At 39.8% G+C, this 19,924-nt stretch overlaps 1 pseudogene; it reads left to right on the top strand.

Moving 5' to 3' along the window:
- Window positions 1-1,303: 1,303 nt before the first annotated feature.
- Window positions 1,304-19,924, top strand: part of LOC140871178 (uncharacterized) — a 52,019-nt pseudogene continuing 33,398 nt past the window's right edge.

The following is a 19,924-nucleotide window of genomic DNA, read 5'->3' as shown; positions in this document are numbered from 1 at the left end:
ATTGACGATGTTTTGCGAGCTCTAGGCGTGCCCGCTCTACCTTATCGCGTGCCCGCGCCCTTGTTTGCGCAACTTCGGCGCGCCCGCACCTCTCTCTAGCGCGCCCGCGCCATGGCGTTTTACATGCACCGAAGGTGTTTGTGTGTGTGTTTGGGATTTTTAATATTTTGGATTTAATTTGTTTATTTTAGGTCTTTTATTCCTACTAGGAAACTTTAGGAGATATCTTTGATATCTTTTTGATTTATTTTGCGTTATCTTTCAATATTTAGGGTAGTAATATAAATACTACAACATTCATTATTTTAATGATGACTAAGATTTTCAGATTATTGATTATTCAATACAAAATTCTCTTTAGAATTTTATCAAAGCTTTTGCTTTATCCAAAATCAAACTTATCAAAGTTTCATAGCTTTGTGGCATTTGTCAATCGATTTTCAATTGGGTTGTCAAAGACAGGTTCCTTTGAAAGTCTAATTGAATCTTTGATTGTTTTCTATCGTGAATTCTCTGTTGCTAGTTACAGGTTCAACTAGAGGTGGAGATTCCAAAATCTGTTACTTGTTTCAAAGTCGGGACAACATTATTGAATTCTTTTGTTATCGAATTGAGGTGCGATTCGTTGAAATCGTTTTGCCTTTCATACTTAAGATTCATATCATTTGGTATCAAATCAAAGGTTTGAAACAAGTAAGTTTTCACATCTTTGTGACTATCTGTTCTTCGTGTTCTTCGCGTTCTTCGTCCTTCTTCAAGTTATCTCGAAAAATTCAAAAAAAAAAATTAATAATAGAAGAAGCAAGATAACTTGTGGATAATTTTCGTTCTTGTTCATCTTTGGATGCAAGTCAAAATTCGAGCATCCCTAAATTTCTTCTTCTTGTTTTTGTCAATCTTCGAGAGTCGATCTTCAAGCGTCTAAAAGTTGTGAACTTGAGAGTTTGATTCACTTTTACACAAAGCAAAATCCTACATAAATTGAGTGGAAAGAAAAAGAGTGTTGGAGTGATTCATTTGGAGTGATCTGTGAGAACTTGTGTGAGGAATTTTACTACTAACCTTTTTCTTATAGGTACCATGAATCCTAATAAAGATGCTAGTGAAAGTGTGAACCAAGGAATTTCCAAGGTCCAAATGGATGCGTTGATGGGTCAATTTACTAGGGTGATGAGGTCGGAGTTGGAACCTCTTCATGAGCGGATGAGTAGATTGGAGGAGAGTAGTGGTAGTGGAAAAAAAAATAAAGGTAGGAAGGGAAATAATTTTGAAGGAGATGAGGAGAGTTTTGATGAGAATTGGGATGGAGGGAGAAGAGTACATGAGGTTAGACATAGGCGAGAAGCGGTACGAGGAAAACCTACGGAGTGCAGTAAGGAGGATGGAAATATTATTAGTATTAAGATGAAAATTCCAGCGTTTCATGGGAAGTCTGACCCGGAAGCATATTTGAAATGGGAGAAGCATGTGGAGTTTGTGTTTGATTGTCATCACTATTCTGACCTTAAGAAAGTGAGGTTGGCAGTGGTTGAGTTTGTAGGCTATGCGTTAATCTGGTGGGATCAACTACTGACCACTAGAAAAAGGTGTGGAGAGCCGCCTATTGAGACGTGGGAGGAGATGAAGCATGTAGCAACCCTACCCGGATCCGCTACCTAATCAGAGTTAAGAGCATAATTAAACATGCATTAAATAAATCGGTGCGGAAGACTTAAATAAAAACAGACCGGCAGAATACAACCGGTTAAATAAATTCGTTTTATACAACCAAATCGAATAAATAGCCTAAAGGCAAAACCTACAGCTAATCTTGCTGTCTTCACTGGTCACTGGCTACTCCAAGCTCCTGGTGCTCAATCCTGCACCTACACCTGTCCCGTCGAATGAGGTGTCCAGATACACAGAAAAGACTGGACGTGAGCTCTAAGCTCAATACGAAAGCACTGGGTAAAACATACAAATATGATGCATGCAAATGATAGGGTATCCATATCTGGGGTAACTGTATATAACTGCTCAGTAATGGAACCTAGGACATGAGTTGTACAACCCGGGGAGCAAACCCTGTCGACACTGCTCATTCCTATAGGATGTGGACTGTGTCCCCCGATGCTAGCCACCCATGACCCGTCAGTCACTGGGCCCTAGACATCAACCGTCCAGACAGGGCTGAGCGGCCCTACATGGCTCATCTCACAAGATGGACAGGCACAATATGATATGCACATGCTGCATATGACATACAAATGCAACATATAAGCATGCAAAACCCGCTGGCTACTTCAGTCTGTACTTACGTACCTTACTATAGGCAGTCCTAGCAGTCCCACTCTAGGTTCCAAGTCTATATCAGCTCTACAATGCAAATACCCATGCATCAATAATTAAGCTCTAAAAGCCTTAACTAAGCTATTGCATACTTCTAAATAATTTAAGGAGACTATATCTATACCTGCGTCCGTCGTCACTCCGCTGATGAAAATTGCCTCAAAACTAGGCCACAGCTTCGCCTCGACGCCTGGATCGCTATGCCACTTTCGGATTCCCAATAGGATGCCTAGAACTCCCTAGATCTGAGTTAGAAGGCTTAGGAATCAGAGAGAAGAGAGGGAAAGGTGCACTTGAAAATGAAATCTCGGCCCCCTATTTATCGACGGAGTTCGGAGCCTCCGAACCCGGTTCGGAACGTCCGAACACGATCGGATCCTCTGATCCCATCTTCGGAGCTTCCGATCGCCCCAATATTACGTCAGCCATGACGTCACTTTGCTGACGTCAGCGATGACACGTGCCCTGATCCCGATCGGAACGTCCGATCTTACCGACGGAGCTTCCGATCCACTTCGCAGCCTCCGATCCTGAGTTCGGATCCTCCGATCCAGTTCGGAGCCTCCTGACTTGGTTCGGAGCTTCCGAACCCTCCGGACCTTCGGAACCTTCCCGGTTATTTTGAGTGTCCTGAATCCATTTCTGAACTCCGTTATCCCTTTTGGAGTTTCCCTAATCATGTTTTACTTAATTTAAACATGATTACATGATTAATATACTCATTAATCGCTAATTCTGGATACGGGTCACTACATTCTCCCCCCCTTAAAAGTTTTCATCCTCGAAATCTAAGGTAATACCTCGAGAACGTACAAGAAACCCTTGATCGAGTGTCTGGTCGAAATAGCTTCCGACACACTCAGACTCCCATCGAATTCGCTGCAAGCTTTATTACTGCTGAACCGCATAAACATTTTCCCAGCTGAAAATTACTGCGCTACTGGTCAACAATCGAACTTCCCTTGTGCTAGCGTATCGTAACACTGACACTTCTTTCACTCGGAACACGATCTTCCTAACCACGAAGGATACAATACCCGCTTGATCAATATCATCGTCCCAAAAGAAATCTTATACTAACGAAGACCAAGTCATAACTTGACTGGCTTACGAGAAACGTCGAATCACTAATCAAATTAACCATCTAATGGTTCCAAAAGTTCTCGGTGCTCAACACCTCTAGTTAGGAAATACTTTCTGTGCCGAAACAACAAAACTCAAATTTCTCCCCAAGAGAATCTAGTTGTTCAAGTCTATACTTCAACGTAACTCCTCGCAATGTTCCCTAGACTGGTTATCCTCTCCACTCTCCCTGAAATGCAACCGGCTTCCTAAGGAATACTGGGAACTTAAACCATCATGTCTAGTACATTCTGCTGTCCACGTTTCTTAGTATAACCTCAACACTGTGCCCTGATGATAACTATCATCACTTGCAATTTATGACGCTATGTCATCTCCTATCCATTGACCTGCGAAATCACGCATACATTTCAATAGAAGTTATTACACCTCTAATTATCTACATCACTTCACCCATAGGTTATTCACCCATGAATCTCAATCGTTGGACATCCTTCTGATAGTCATACATAATCGCAACCATTGTGCACACATCAAGACTAAGGCAAGCTCCCACCAATGTGCTCGACTGGGACATTCCACAGTGCACAGACATATGGAAATGCTTCCTATTCCGTCTCGGAACTCGACAGTCATTGCGCCTGGTATAACTCAACTCAGAGTCTCTGATAATATTATCAGCTCATACCAACCTCCCAAGGTTGAACATACTGATCCTGGAACTAAATCCCAACGGATTCTCAATAGTCAAATCGCTCCCTTGCCGAATGCATCAGTCTCAGCACTGAATGATCTAATTCGTCGATTCCCTAGTCAATCCTGGTAAATACTTGTGCTCGAAGTAACTTTCCAACCGACGCACATCCGAATATCTATTATTGCTAACACGCAATATTCTTGACAAACAATCCGCATAGATTTGACTCATTGACTCGAAAGAACAATTTCGATCCGTCACGATCTTGCGAAATCTGTTGGAACACGGTCGTTATCCGAATCGAAAAAGAAAGTGATACCCGGTGCAGCGGAAGTTTTAAAATTTTATATGGAATGATTCCATATGGGTATCAAATTCCTACGATTAAAATTGATAACATAAAATTTAAACAATATAAATTTTACCTTAAAATTTTGAAGCAAGATTATGGACACCAACAGATTAAACTGCTCTTGTTGTATATCCCAGGAACTGATGAACGAACTATTCTTCAATCAGGTCCACGAACAGAAGTTTAATCCCTCTGATAGACTGCACTAGAAAGTCTATCAGAAGTTTCTACGAAGAGATAGAACAGATATGATCTGTTAAATCAGTCTGCAAATTCAAAAATTCACAGACTGAATTTTCGAACATAGTAGGGGAGGGGGGGGGGGGGCGGCCGAATTCTCTAGAGAGAGAGCTCTAGGGTTTTCGAAAATTATGACCTGTGTTGTCTAATTTCTGTACTGCAATAACTTATTTATAATGTGGGCTGCTAACAGCTTAGGGCCCATTAGTCATAAGTTCAAGCCTGACAAGCAAAACCCGCATGTTCAGAAATTAATATAAAATTCATCGTGACTCAGATTGATAAACCAATTTCACCAATGTGCACAGAAACCATTTCTTCATCTTTTAAAGTCAAGATAAATTTTCTGAATCCGAATTCAGTGGTTTCCAAAAATGTCCATCAATATGTCATTTTAGGAAATCTTACTCCCTCTACTTTTAAATAAGAAGTCCCACTTCTTTATTCACTAAATTTAACTCTTTAAATTTAATTATCTCAACGGGGATTAGAAATCCATTACTTGTGTGACCCTCAATGGTTCAGGGATACAGCTAGCCGTGGGCTCACAACTCCTTGTGACTCGGAACAACAATTTCCGACTTGCCCATCAAATCATGGTAAGAGCGCCTAGCAACATCGCTCCATGATTCCCTAGGTATCACTGATAGTGCCTGGAAGAACAAATAGATTTTGGTTAGCGTACAGTACGGTCCCTTCATCCATATATCCCGATCGAATCAACAACCATTGGTAAATCGAGTCGTTCGAGATTCGATAACTATGCATTACATCTTGGAGATCAAATAGTGACATCGCATGTGTTACTAGGAACACCAAGTAACCTAAAACACATCATGTACTCTGGCCAGAGATTCGTCACACTAATATCTCCTCATATCACATAGGATATCCACACTTGCAAGTATGTGGTGAATCCTTGACAACAAAGCATCGACTCCTATATGTGTCGTAACTGTACCCAATCCCGACACCTGATGACCCAATAGAGTCGGTAAACGAGTCAAAGTACAGTACTAGCATATAGAGTCTCAATGATGTTTCAAGTAGTAAGGACTAATGGTGTACAACCAAAACCGCAGACTTTATCCACTCGATAAGTGATAACCACTTGGAAAGTCCGGATAGGGTAGTTCAATCATTCATCATATGAATATTCATTTGCATGCTTTGAACATCTCTATGTTCCATACCAATGAAATGTGGTACTCGGCATCGCAAACGCTAGTCTCAATCTCGAGCGATCCTTATCCTTATTAACGGACGGCTCAATCGACTAGGAACTGTTTAGAATATACAGTGACTATAAGATGTGTTTCATAATAGCCATCCCCATGTGCTACCACATCTTACATACACTATAGTATATTCAAGGTCTTCATCTAAACATATTATAGTATGTCACAACATAATAATATGATAAAAGATAAAGTAAATGCCATTATAAAAGTGTAAATTAGATTAAACAAAAGATTGTTTATAATAGAGTCATAAAAGCCCTTAGCCACAAGTTGGCTCACCGGACACCCACTCTTTCAATCTCCCACTTGCCCTAAAGCCAACTGGTCATACTACGTAGTCCCATTGCTTCGCGATGTTTGTCAAATAATGGTCCTGGAAAGGGCTTAGTAAGTGGATCAGCGATATTATCTGCAGAGGCCACTCTCTCGACAGTGATGTCTCCTCTTTCCACGATCTCCCGGATGATGTGGTATTTCCTCAGTATGTGTTTGGATCTTTGATGAAACCTTGGTTCCTTTGCCTGAGCAATGGCACCCGTGTTGTCATAGTACACCGGGACCGGACCAACAGCTTCAGGAATAATGCCCAACTCTTGGACGAAATTCCTCATCCAAACTGCCTCTTTAGCAGCAGCTGGTGCCGCAATGTATTCTGCCTCAGTGGTGGAATCCGATGTGGTGTTCTGCTTGGAACTCTTCCAAGAGACAGCACCGCCATTGAGCATGAACACAAATCCAGAGGTTGACTTCGAGTCATCCACGTCACTTTGGAAGCTAGAGTCGATATAGCCTTCCAATTTCAGTTCTCTTCCTCCATAAACCATGAATATATTCTTAGTTCTTCTCAAGTACTTAAGAATATCCTTCACGGCTTTCCAATGCATTTGACCGGGATTGGCTTGATATCTGCTCGTGACACTCAGAGCAAATGCCACATCCGGTCTGGTAGATATCATCCCATACATGATACTCCCTATGGCTGACGCATATGGTATGTGTGTAATTTTCTCTATCTCTTCGTCAGTCTTAGGACACATAGACTTGGATAGAGAGACTCCATGATACATAGGTAGATGTCCTCTCTTGGACTCATCCATTGAAAAACTTTTCAATATAGTGTCGATGTAGGTAGCTTGAGTAAGTCCTATCATTCTCTTAGATCTATCTCTATAGATCTGTATACCTAGAATATAGGACGCCTCACCCAAATCCTTCATCGAGAATCTACCTGATAACCATATCTTTGTTGACTACAACATCCCTACATCATTCCCAATGAGTAAGATGTCATCAACATAAAGTACTAAGAATGTCACAGCATCCTTAACTACTTTCTTGTACACGCACGGTTCCTCCGGGTTCTTGATGAAACCAAAATCCTTTATTGTTTCATCAAATTTCTGGTTCCAACTTCTTGATGCTTGTTTGAGACCATAGATCGATCTCTGAAGCTTGCATACCTTATGCTCACTTCCCATGGATGTGAATCCCTCGGGCTGCATCATATAGATTTCTTCCTTAATGTTTCCATTAAGAAATGCAGTCTTCACATCCATTTGCCATATCTCATAGTCATACCATACTGCTATGGCAATAAGGATTCTTATGGACTTGAACATTGCGACTGGTGAAAAAGTTTCATCATAGTCAACTCCTTGTCTTTGAGTATAACCTTTTGCCACCAATCGTGCCTTGTAGGTCAGTACCTTTCCATCAGGCCCAAGTTTTCTCTTATAGATCCATTTACACCCTATTGGAACAATTCCATCGGGAGGATCTACTAAAGTCCAAACTTGGTTTGTATGCATCGAATCTATTTTCGACTGCATAGCTTCAAGCCATAAGTTCGAATCCGCATCAGAAATTGCTTCCTTGAAGTTTCTTGGATCACATCCAATGTCGGGTTCACTTTGATCCCCTTCAAGAAGAAAACCATATCTAATAGGAGGCCTAGAAGTCCTCTCGGATCTTCTAGTAATAGGCGTGTCAATTAATGGTTCCTGAGGTGTAGGATCATTATTTTGTATCTCGGGTTCTTCTCGAATTTCTTCGAGTTCCATCATCTTGCCTTTCTTATCCAATAAGAACTCCTTCTCCAAGAAGGTGGCATTCCTTGAAACAAACACTTTTGTTTCAGTAGGATGATATAAATAATATCCGATTGAATTCTTCGGATACCCTACAAAATAACATAAGGTGGATCGACTATCCAACTTATCTCCCACTGTCTGCTTCACGTAAGCAGGACATCCCCAAATCCTCAAGTACGAATACTTAGGAGCTTTGCCATTCCATAACTCGTATGGTGTTTTGTTCACTGCTTTAGTGTGGACGTTGTTCAACAACAATACCGCCGTTTCAAGAGCATAGCCCCAAAACGAAGGTGGGAGCTCAGTGAAGCTCATCATAGATCGAACCATGTCCAACAATGTTCGATTGCGACGCTCCGAAACCCCATTCAGCTGAGGTGTCATAGGAGGAGTCCACTGAGAGAGAATCCCATTCTCTTTTAGATAGCTCAAAAACTCGGTACTTAAGTATTCTCCACCTCGATCCGATCGAAGTGCTTTAATACTCTTACCTAGTTTGTTTTCTACTTCAGCCTTGAATTCTTTGAACTTTTCAAATGATTCAGACTTATATTTCATCAAATATAAGTACCCATACCTAGAATAATCATCAGTAAAGGTAATGAAGTAGGTGTGACCAAATTTTGTACCAATACTAAATGGTCCGCAAACATCTGTATGGATCAAATCCAATAGATTTTGACTACGCTCAGGTTTTCCTTTGAAAGGAGATTTAGTCATTTTTTCCTTTCAGGTAGGATTCACAAGTAGGTAGAGAGTTAATATCAGACATTTCAAACATGCCCTCTCCCACTAGCTTGTTCATCCTCCTTGAGGAAATATGACCTAACCTAGCATGCCAAAGGTTTGCCGGGTTTTGACTATCGATTTTCCTTTTGTTTGTTGTTACCGATTTATCAACATAATTTATTAGAACGTCTTTTAATTTTAAGTTATATAGATCGTTTTCAAGTTGTCCATTTCCAATTAAACATTCATTCTTGTAAATATTGCAAATCCCATTCACAAAATTGCAAGAAAAACCATCTCTATCAAGCATAGAAACAGAAATAATGTTTTTAATCAAGTCTGGAACAAATAAAACATCTTTCAAAAGTAACTTAAAATCGTTCTGCAAAATTAAATAAACGTCTCCCACAGCTTTGGCTTCAACTCTAGAACCATTTTCGAGCCTCAGCTGGGTCTCACCCATCCTAAGCTTACGACTTCTTGTCATCACCTGCAAATCATTGCAAATGTGAGATCCACATCCGGTATCCAATACCCAAGAAGTAGTATTAAGTGAAACATTTATTTCAATATAAAACATACCCTTCGCAGTTCGCAACTGCTCAAGATATTCCTTGCAGTTACGTTTCCAATGACCGGGTTTCTTGCAGTGATGGCAAACATCCTTGGATTTTTCCATGTTTGAAGCCTTTGTCTTGTTCATCTTCTCGGGTTCGGTTTTCTTGGATGAGGCAGAATGTTTCTTACCCTTTGTACTTGGCCCCTTCTTAGCAGAAGAAGAAGAGCCCACCAAGAGAACCGGTTTATTCTTCTTTAAAGTGGCTTCATAAGTTACAAGCATATTGACCATCTCTTCAAGGGAGGCCTCTATCTTGTTCATATTGAAATTCACCACAAAACCTTCAAACGAAGAAGGAAGAGAGAGAACTAATAAGTCCACATTGAGTTCATGCTCCAATACCAATTCAAGTGTTACCAAATTCTGAATGAGCCAAATCACGCGTACCTCTTAGCTCTCGATTGAGCCCCAAAAAGTTCCTTAAGTTGTGTGTGAATGTCAGCAGCATTCACGGTATCCTCAAATCGCCTCTGGAGTTCATCAGACATCGAAGCTTGCATATAGCATTTGGCCTTGATATCATGGTCCCACCATTTTGAAAGAGTGGGTGCCCGATGAGCCAACTTGTGGCTAAGGGCTTTGATGACTCTATATATAAACAATCTTTTGTTTAATATAATTTACACTTTTATAATGGCGTTTACTTTATCTTTTATCATATTATTATGTTGTGACATACTATAAGATGTTTAGATGAAGACCTTGAATATACTATAGTGTATGTAAGATGTGGTGGCACATGGGGATGGCTATCATGAAACACATCTTATAGTCACTGTATATTCTAAATAGTTCCTAGTCGATTGAGCCGTCCGTTAATAGGGATAAGGATCGCTCGAGATTGAGACTAGCATTTGCGATGCCGAGTACCACGTTTCATTGGTATGGAACATAGAGATGTTCAAAGCATGCAAATGGATATTCATACGATGAATGATTGAACTACCCTATCCGGACTTTCCAAGTGGTTATCACTTATCGAGTGGATAAAGTCCGCGGTTTTGGTTGTACACCATTAGTCCTTACTACTTGAAACATCATTGAGACTCTATATGCTAGTACTGTACTTTGACTCGTTTACCGACTCTATTGGGGTCATCAGGTGTCGGGATTGGGTACAGTTACGACACATATAGAAGTCGATGCTTTGTTGTCAAGGATTCACCACATACTTGATAGTGTGGATATCCTATGCAATCTGAGGAGATATTAGTGTGACGAATCTCTGGCCAGAGTACATGATGTGTTTTAAGAAATGGTTTCTTAGTAGCACATGCGATGTCACTATTTGATCTTCAAGATGCATTGCATAGTTATCGAATCTCGAACGACTCTCGATTTACCAATGGTTGTTGATTCGATCGGGATATATGGATGAAGGGACCGTACTGTACGCTAGCCAAAATCTATTGGTTCTTGCAGGCACTATCAGTGATACCTAGGGGATCATGGGGCGATGTTGCTAGGTGCTCTTACCATGATTCGATGGGCAAGTCGGAAATTGTTGTTACGAGTCACAAGGAGTTGTGAGCCCACGGCTAGCTGTATCCCTGAACCATTGAGGGTCACACAAGTAATGGATTTTTAATCCCCATTGAGATAGTTAAATTTAAAGAGTTAAATTTAATGAACAAAGAAGTAGGACTTCTTATATCAGAGTAGAGGAGTAAGATTTCCTAAAATGACATAGGGATGGGCATTTTTGGAAATCACTGAATTCGGATTCAGAAAATTTATCTTGACTTTAAAAGATGCAGAAATGGTTTCTGTGCACATTGGTGAAATTGGTTTATCAATCTGAGTCTCGATGAATTTTATATTAATTTCTGAACATGCGGGCTTTGCTTGTCAGGCTTGAACTTATGACTAATGGGCCCTAAGCTGTTAGCAGCCCACATTATAAATAAGTTATTGCAGTACAGAAATTACACAAGAGAGGTCACAAAATATTTTTCGAAAACCCTAGTTTTTCCCTACTGTGGCCGCCGCCCCTCTCCCTCTCTGCTCGAAAATTCCAGCCTGTGAATTTTGAATTTGCAGTCTGGTTTAATGAATCAAATTCGTTCATTCTCTTCGTAGAAACTTCTGATAGATTTTCTAGTGCAATCTATCAGAGGGATTAAACTTCTGTTCGTGGACCTGATTGAAGAATTGTTCGTCCATCAGTTCCTGGGATATACAACAAGAGCAGAGTAATCTGTTGGTGTCCATAATCTCGATTCGAGATTGGAGGAAAAAATTTAATTGTTATTTAATTTTTACACGCACAATTTAATCGTAATGTTTTGATACCCATGATATGGAATCGTTCCATATAAAATTTTAAAACTTCCGCTGCACCGGGTATCAATTCTGATTGATCTGATCACCGTTTTCCAACAGTGGTATCAGAGCCAGGTTTCTCAGATCAAGCGATTAAATTAATCAATTGTACAAAAAAAAATTTTTTAAGCCTCGGTTTTTGAAACAAAATAAAAATTTAAAATAAAATTTTTTTTTCCGGGCAAAACACGGGCAGCGCACGACGCTGCCCGGCCCGAGCCCCTTTTGGGGCACGGGATGCCCGGGATCGTCCCGGGCGGCCCGGGAAAATTAATTTTTATTTTTAATTAAAATTTTAATATGTTAAAATTCTATTTTTGGTCCGATCGAAAATTGTTTTTGATTGGTCCACGAGGCGTCGGATCGAATTGTTCGAGTCCGAAAATTTTAAAATTGATTTTTGGATAAATTTGAATTTTTTGGAAAATTTATAGATTTTATCCGTTAAATCAGATTTTATGAAATTAATTATTTTTGGTAAAATTGATGATAAGATATGATCTTATGGAAATATTGAGTAAAATATGATTTTATGTATAAAATTGGATTTTATATGTAAAATATGATTTTATTTGATAAAAAGATAAAATATGATTTTGTATGTAAAATAAGATTTTATATATGGAATATGATTTTATCCTTTTTAAATTTAATTGCCATTGCATGTTATCCAATAAATTAATTTTGAATTAAATATTATTGGATAAGGATGATCGATTGCCATGACCAATTTTGTAGGTGTATGTTAGGGAATTTACATTTGTTTTTATTGTTGTTGGATTTATTAATGGGCCTGGTTTATGGCCAAATATGAATTGTCATATGTAATAAAAGTGGGCCTGGTTTATGGCCCGTTCCCACCCCTTAAAATGTATCCCCTACTTGTCATAGTTATTTATTGTAAATACATTAGACTTAGTGGGAGATGATGATTTGAAGACGGAGGTGGGCCCAGCAGACAATAAAGACTGAAAAAATGTAAATTGGAAGCTCAATGTAATAGGATTCCATTGCATACCTGCATATTACCTAGGATTGGACTTAGACTCGTGATTGGCAACCACGGGTCGATTAGAAATGGAATCGATCATCCTATATAATATATGATATTATCGTTGTATGCATGTTTTAGACTAAATTGTATGAATCCCGCAATCATACAAATTTCAAATGATGAGACAAATTTTCAAAATTAAAATCCCTCATTTTAAATATGATTTAAAATTGATATCAAGATTAAAAGGAAATTTAAATATTGTTTAAATGTTCCTACCTTCCATCAACGATCAATGTATGAGATGCTACCCGCGGATACGGTCCGGCTCATATTATTGGGGGGGCCCGTTCGTCGGAAAGCTGTACATTGGATCGACAAATGTTGTAAGTTGGGTGGAACTCCCATGGGATCGGCTCATATTATTGGGGGATCCACATGGCGACCGTCCATCACAACTTAATATTGATGGGTCATCTTGACATGTCACAATAAACGGCGTCATATTATTGGGCCCTTATTGGACATGAGGTAAAAACGTGGAGGTTGCTTTGGAAGCAATTGGGCTCTACCTTTTGAAAATTATGGTTGGCTGATATTATTCGGGACCATAGTTTGTCAATTGGACTTTATGTTCCCACTAAGGAAAACAGTTTCCCGTTTTCACTAGAGGGTAGTGAAATCGTTAAAATAGTGGGAGTGAGATTCATAAAATAAATTTTGCCTATTTTATGTCTTAGTAAATTAATTAAACAATCACTGATTATTGTCTGTTTCTTTTCAGTATTTCATTAAGAAGAATTCGCGCAATCCACTATTCTCTATTCTCGAACAAAATAAACTGACTGGCTCAAACTATACGGAATGGTTCTGTAAGTTGAAGATTGTCTTGACCTCGGAGAAGATGCTCTACGTGTTAGAAAAATCTCCTCCGAAGGAAGCACCAGCTGACATAAGTCCGGAAGAGTTGGCCAAACTTGATACATGGTGGGACCATGATATCAAGGCCAAATGCTATATGCAAGCCTCGATGTCTGATGAACTCCAGAGGCGATTTGAGGATACCGTGAATGCTGCTGACATTCACGTACAACTCAAGGAACTTTTTGGGGCTCAATCGAGAGCTGAAAGGTTCGCTACTGTAAAAGAGCTAATGATGTGTCGCATGCGTGAAGGGACTTCGGTCCGTGATCATGGGGTACGAGTGATTTGGCTCATACAGAAGTTGGTAACGCTTGATTTAGTGTTGGAGCATGAACTCAATGTGGACTTATTACTTCTCTCTCTTCCTTCTTCGTTTGACGGATTTGTGGTGAATTTCAATATGAACAAGATAGAGGCCTCCCTTGAAGAGATGGTCAATATTCTTGTAACATATGAAGCCACTTTAAAGAAGGATAAACCGGTTCTCTTGGTGGGCTCCTCTTCTTCAGCTAAGAAGGGGCCAAGTACAAAGGGTAAGAAACGTTCTGCCCCACCCAAGAAAACCGGACCCGAGAAGAAGAACAAGACAAAGGCTTCAAACATGGAAAAGTCCAAGGATTTTTGCCATCATTGCAAGAAACCCGGTCATTGGAAACGTAACTGCAAGGAATATTTAGAGCAGTTGCGAACTGCGAAGGGTATGTTCTATATTGAAATAAATGTTTCACTTAATACTACTTCTTGGGTATTGGATACCGGATGTGGATCTCGCATTTGCAATGATTTGCAGGTGATGACAAGAAGTCGCAAGCTTAGAATGAGTGAGACCCAGCTGAGGCTCGGAAATGGTTCTAGAGTTGAAGCCAAAGCTGTGGGAGACGTTTATTTAATTTTGCAGAACGATTTTAAGTTACTTTTGAGAGATGTTTTATTTGTTCCAGATTTGATTAAAAACATTATTTTTGTTTCTATGCTTGATAGAGATGGTTTTTCTTGCAATTTTGTGAATGTGATTTGCAATATTTACAAGAATGAATGTTTGATTGGAAATGGACAACTTGAAAACAATCTATATAACATAAAATTAAAAGACGTTCCAATAAATTATGTTGATAAACCGGTAACAACAAACAAAAGGAAAATCGATAGTCAAAACCCGGCAAACCTTTGGCATGCTAGGCTAGGTCATATTTCCTCAAGGAGGATGAACAAGCTAGTGGGAGAGGGCATGTTTGATATGTCTGATATTAACTCTCTATCTACTTGTGAGTCCTGCCTGAAAGGAAAAATGACTAAATCTCCTTTCAAAGGGGAAACCTGAGCGTAGTCAAAATCTGTTGGATTTGATCCATACAGATGTTTGTGGTCCATTTAGAATTGATACTCAATATGGCCACACCTACTTCATTACCTTTACTGATGATTATTCAAGGTATGGGTATTTATATTTAATTAAATATAAGTCTGAAGCATTTGAAAAGTTCAAAGAATTCATGGCTGAAGTAGAAAACAAGCTAGGTAAAAGTATTAAAGCACTTCGATCGGATCGAGGTGGAGAATACTTAAGTACCGAGTTTTTGGACTATCTGAAGGAGAATGGGGTTCTCTCTCAGTGCACTCCTCCTATGACACCTCAGCTGAATGGTGTATCGGAGCATCGCAATCGAACTTTGTTGGACATGGTTCGATCCATGATGAGCTTCACTGAGCTTCCACCTTCGTTTTGGGGCTACGCGCTTGAAACGGCGGTATTGTTGTTGAACAACGTCCACACCAAAGCAGTGGATAAAACACCATACGAGTTATGGAATGGCAAAGCTCCTAAGTATTCGTACTTGAGGATTTGGGGATGTCCTGCTTACGTGAAGCAGACAGTGAGAGATAAGTTGGATAGTCGATCCACCTTATGTTATTTTGTAGGGTATCCGAAGAATTCAATCGGATATTATTTCTATCATCCTAATGAAACAAAAGTGTTTGTTTCAAGGAATGCCACCTTCTTGGAGAAGGAGTTCTTATTGGATAAGAAAGGCGAGATGATGGAACTCGAAGAAATTCGAGAAGAACCCGAAATAAAAAATAATGATCCCATACCTCAAGAATCTTCAGAGGACACGCCTATACTTAGAAGATCCGAGAGGACTTCTAGACCTCCTATTCGATATGGTATTCTTCTTGAAGGGGATCAAGATGAACCCGACGTTGGATGTGATCCAAGAAACTTCAAGGAAGCAATTTCTGATGCGGATTCAAATTTATGGCTTGAAGCTATGCAGTCGGAAATAGATTTGATGCATACAAACCGAGTTTGGTCTTTAGTAGATCCTCCCGATGGAATTGTTCCAATAGGGTGTAAATGGATCTACAAGAGAAAGCTTGGGCCTGATGGTAAGGTATTGACCTACAAGGCACGATTGGTGGCGAAAGGTTATACTCAAAGACAAGGAGTTGACTATGATGAAAGCTTTTCACCAGTTGCAATGTTCAAGTCCATAAGAATCCTTATTGCCATAGCTGCTTGGTATGACTATGAGATATGGCAAATGGATGTGAAGACTGCATTTCTTAATGGAAACATTAAGGAAGAGATCTATATGACGCAGCCTGAGGGATACACATCCATGGGAAGCGAGCATAAGGTATGCAAGCTTCAGAGATCGATCTATGGTCTCAAACAAGCATCAAGAAGTTGGAACCAGAAATTTGATGAAACAATAAAGGATTTTGGTTTCATCAAGAACCCGGAGGAACCGTGCATGTACAAGAAAGTATTTAAGGATGTTGTGACATTCTTAGTACTTTATGTTGATGACATCTTACTCATTGGGAATGATGTAGGGATGTTGCAGTCAACAAAGATATGGTTATCAGGTAGATTCTCGATGAAGGATTTGGGTGAGGCATCCTATATTCTTGGGATACAGATCTATAGAGATAGATCTAAGAGAATGATAGGACTCACTCAAGCAACCTACATCGATACCATATTGAAAAGGTTTTCAATGGATAGGTCCAAGAGAGGACATCTACCTATGTGTCATGGAGTTTCTCTATCCAAGTCCATGTGTCCCAAGACTGATGAAGAGATAGAGAAAATGACACATGTACCATATGCGTCAGCTATAGGTAGTATCATGTATGGGATGATATCTACCAGACCGGATGTAGCATTTGCTCTGAGTGTCACGAGCAGATATCAAGCTAATCCCGGTCAAATGCATTGGAAAGCCGTGAAGGACATTCTTAAGTACTTACGAAGGACTAAGAATATGTTCATGGTATATGGAGGAAGAGAACTGAAATTGGAAGGCTATAACGACTCTAGCTTCCAAAGTGACGTGGATGACTCGAAGTCAACCTCTGGATTTGTGTTCATGCTCAATGGCGGTGCTGTCTCTTGGAAGAGTTCCAAGCAGGACACCACAGCGGATTCCACCACTGAGGCAGAATACATTGCGGCATCAGCTGCTGCTAAAGAGGCCGTTTGGATGAGGAATTTCGTCCAAGAGTTGGCGTTATTCCTGAAGTTGTTGGTCCATTCCCGGTGTACTGTGACAACACGGGTGCCGTTGCTCAGGCAAAGGAACCAAGGTCTCATCAAAGATCCAAACACGTACTGAGGAAATACCACATCATCCGGGAGATCGTGGAAAGAGGAGACATCACTGTCGAGAGAGTGGCCTCTGCAGACAATATCGCTGATCCACTTACTAAGCCCTTGCCAGGACCATTATTTGACAAACATCGCGAAGCAATGGGACTGCGTAGTATGACTAGTTGGCTTTAGGGCAAGTGGGAGATTGAAAGAGTGGGTGCCCGGTGAGCCAACTTGTGGCTAAGGGCTTTGATTACTCTATGTATAAACAATCTTTTGTTTAATATAATTTACACTTTTATAATGGCGTTTATTTTATCTTTTATCATATTATTATGTTGTGACATACTATAAGATGTTTAGATGAAGACCTTGAATATACTATAGTGTATGTAAGATGTGGTGGCACATGGGGATGGCTATCATGAAACACATCTTATAGTCACTGTATATTCTAAACAGTTCCTAGTCGATTGAGCCGTCCGTTAATAGGGATAAGGATCGCTCGAGATTGAGACTAGCATTTGCGATGCCGAGTACCACGTTTCATTGGTATGGAACATAGAGATGTTCAAAGCATGCAAATGGATATTCATACGATGAATGATTGAACTACCCTATCCGGACTTTCCAAGTGGTTATCACTTATCGAGTGGATAAAGTCCGCGGTTTTGGTTGTACACCATTAGTCCTTACTACTTGAAACATCATTGAGACTCTATACGTTAGTACTGTACTTTGACTCGTTTACCGACTCTATTGGGGTCATCAGGTGTCGGGATTGGGTACAGTTACGACACATATAGGAGTCGATGCTTTGTTGTCAAGGATTCACCACATACTTGATAGTGTAGATATCCTATGCAATCTGAGGAGATATTAGTGTGACGAATCTCTGGCCAGAGTACATGATGTGTTTTAAAAATTGGTTTCTTAGTAGCACATGCGATGTCACTATTTGATCTTCAAGATGCATTGCATAGTTATCGAATCTCGAACGACTCTCGATTTATCAATGGTTGTTGATTCGATCGGGATATATGGATGAAGGGACCGTACTGTATGCTAACCAAAATCTATTGGTTCTTGCAGGCACTATCAGTGATACCTAGGGGATCATGGGGAGATGTTGCTAGGCGCTCTTACCATGATTCGATGGGCAATTCGGAAATTGTTGTTCCGAGTCACAAGGAGTTGTGAGCCCACGGATAGCTGTATCCCTGAACCATTGAGGGTCACACAAGTAATGGATTTTTAATCCCCGTTGAGATAGTTAAATTTAAAGAGTTAAATTTAATGAACAAAGAAGTAGGACTTCTTATATCAGAGTAGAGGAGTAAGATTTCCTAAAATGACATAGGGATGGGAATTTTTGGAAATCACTGAATTCGGATTCAGAAAATTTATCTTAACTTTAAAAGATGCAGAAATGGTTTCTGTGCACATTGGTGAAATTTGTTTATCAATATGAGTCACGATGAATTTTATATTAATTTCTGAACATGCGGGCTTTGCTTGTCAGGCTTGAACTTATGACCAATGGGCCCTAAGCTGTTAGCAGCCCACATTATAAATAAGTTATTGCAGTACAGAAATTACACAAGAGAGGTCACAAAATATTTTTCGAAAACCCTAGTTTTTCCCTACTGTGGCCGCCGCCCCTCTCCCTCTCTGCTCGAAAATTCCAGCTTGTGAATTTTGAATTTGCAGTCTGGTTTAACGGATCAAATTCGTTAATTCTCTTCGTAGAAACTTCTGATAGATTTTCTAGTGCAATCTATCAGAGGGATTAAACTTCTGTTCGTGGACCTGATTGAAGAATTGTTCGTCCATCAGTTCCTGGGATATACAACAAGAGCAGAGTAATCTGTTGGTGTCCATAATCTCGATTCGAGATTGGAGGTAAAAATTTAATTGTTATTTAATTTTTACACGCACAATTTAATCGTAAAGTTTTGATACCCATGATATGGAATCGTTCCATATAAAATCTTAAAACTTCCGCTGCACCGGGTATCAATTCTGATTGATCTGATCACCGTTTTCCAACACATATATCAAGTTTGGCCAACTCTTCCGGACTTATATCAGCTGGTGCTTCCTTCGGAGGAGATTTTTCTAACATGTAGAACATCTTCTCCGAGGTCAAGACAATCTTCAACTTACGGAACCATTCCGTATATTTTGCGCCAGTCAGTTTGTTTTGTTCGAGAATAGAGAATAGTGGATTGCGCGAATTCATCTTTATTAAATACTGAAAAGAAACAGACAATAATCAGTGATTGTTTAATTAATTTACTAAGACATAAAATAAGGCGAAATTTATTTTATGAATCTCACTCCCACTATTTTAACGATTTCACTACCCTCTAGTGAAAACGAAAAACATTTTCTTTAGTGGGAACATGGAGTCCAATTGACAAACTATAGTCCCGAATAATATCAGCCAACCATAATTTTCAAAAGGTAGAGCCCAATTGCTTCCAAAGCAACCTCCATGTTTTTACCTCATGCCCAATAAGGGCCCAATAATATGATGTCGTTTATTGTGACACGTCAAGATGACCCATCAATATTAAGTTGTGATGGACGGTCGCCATGTGGATCCCCAATAATATGAGCCAATCCCATGGGAGTTCCTGAAAGACTGGGTGCCCAGTGAGCCAACTTGTGGCTAAGGGCTTTGATGACTCTTTGTATAAACAATCTT

This window comes from Henckelia pumila, unplaced genomic scaffold (assembly GCF_033568475.1).
Source record: "Henckelia pumila isolate YLH828 unplaced genomic scaffold, ASM3356847v2 CTG_429, whole genome shotgun sequence".
In the NCBI taxonomy this organism is placed as follows: Eukaryota; Viridiplantae; Streptophyta; class Magnoliopsida; order Lamiales; family Gesneriaceae; genus Henckelia; species Henckelia pumila.
Note: the sequence above shows the minus strand (reverse complement) of the source record. Positions and strands in the feature narration are given on the sequence as shown.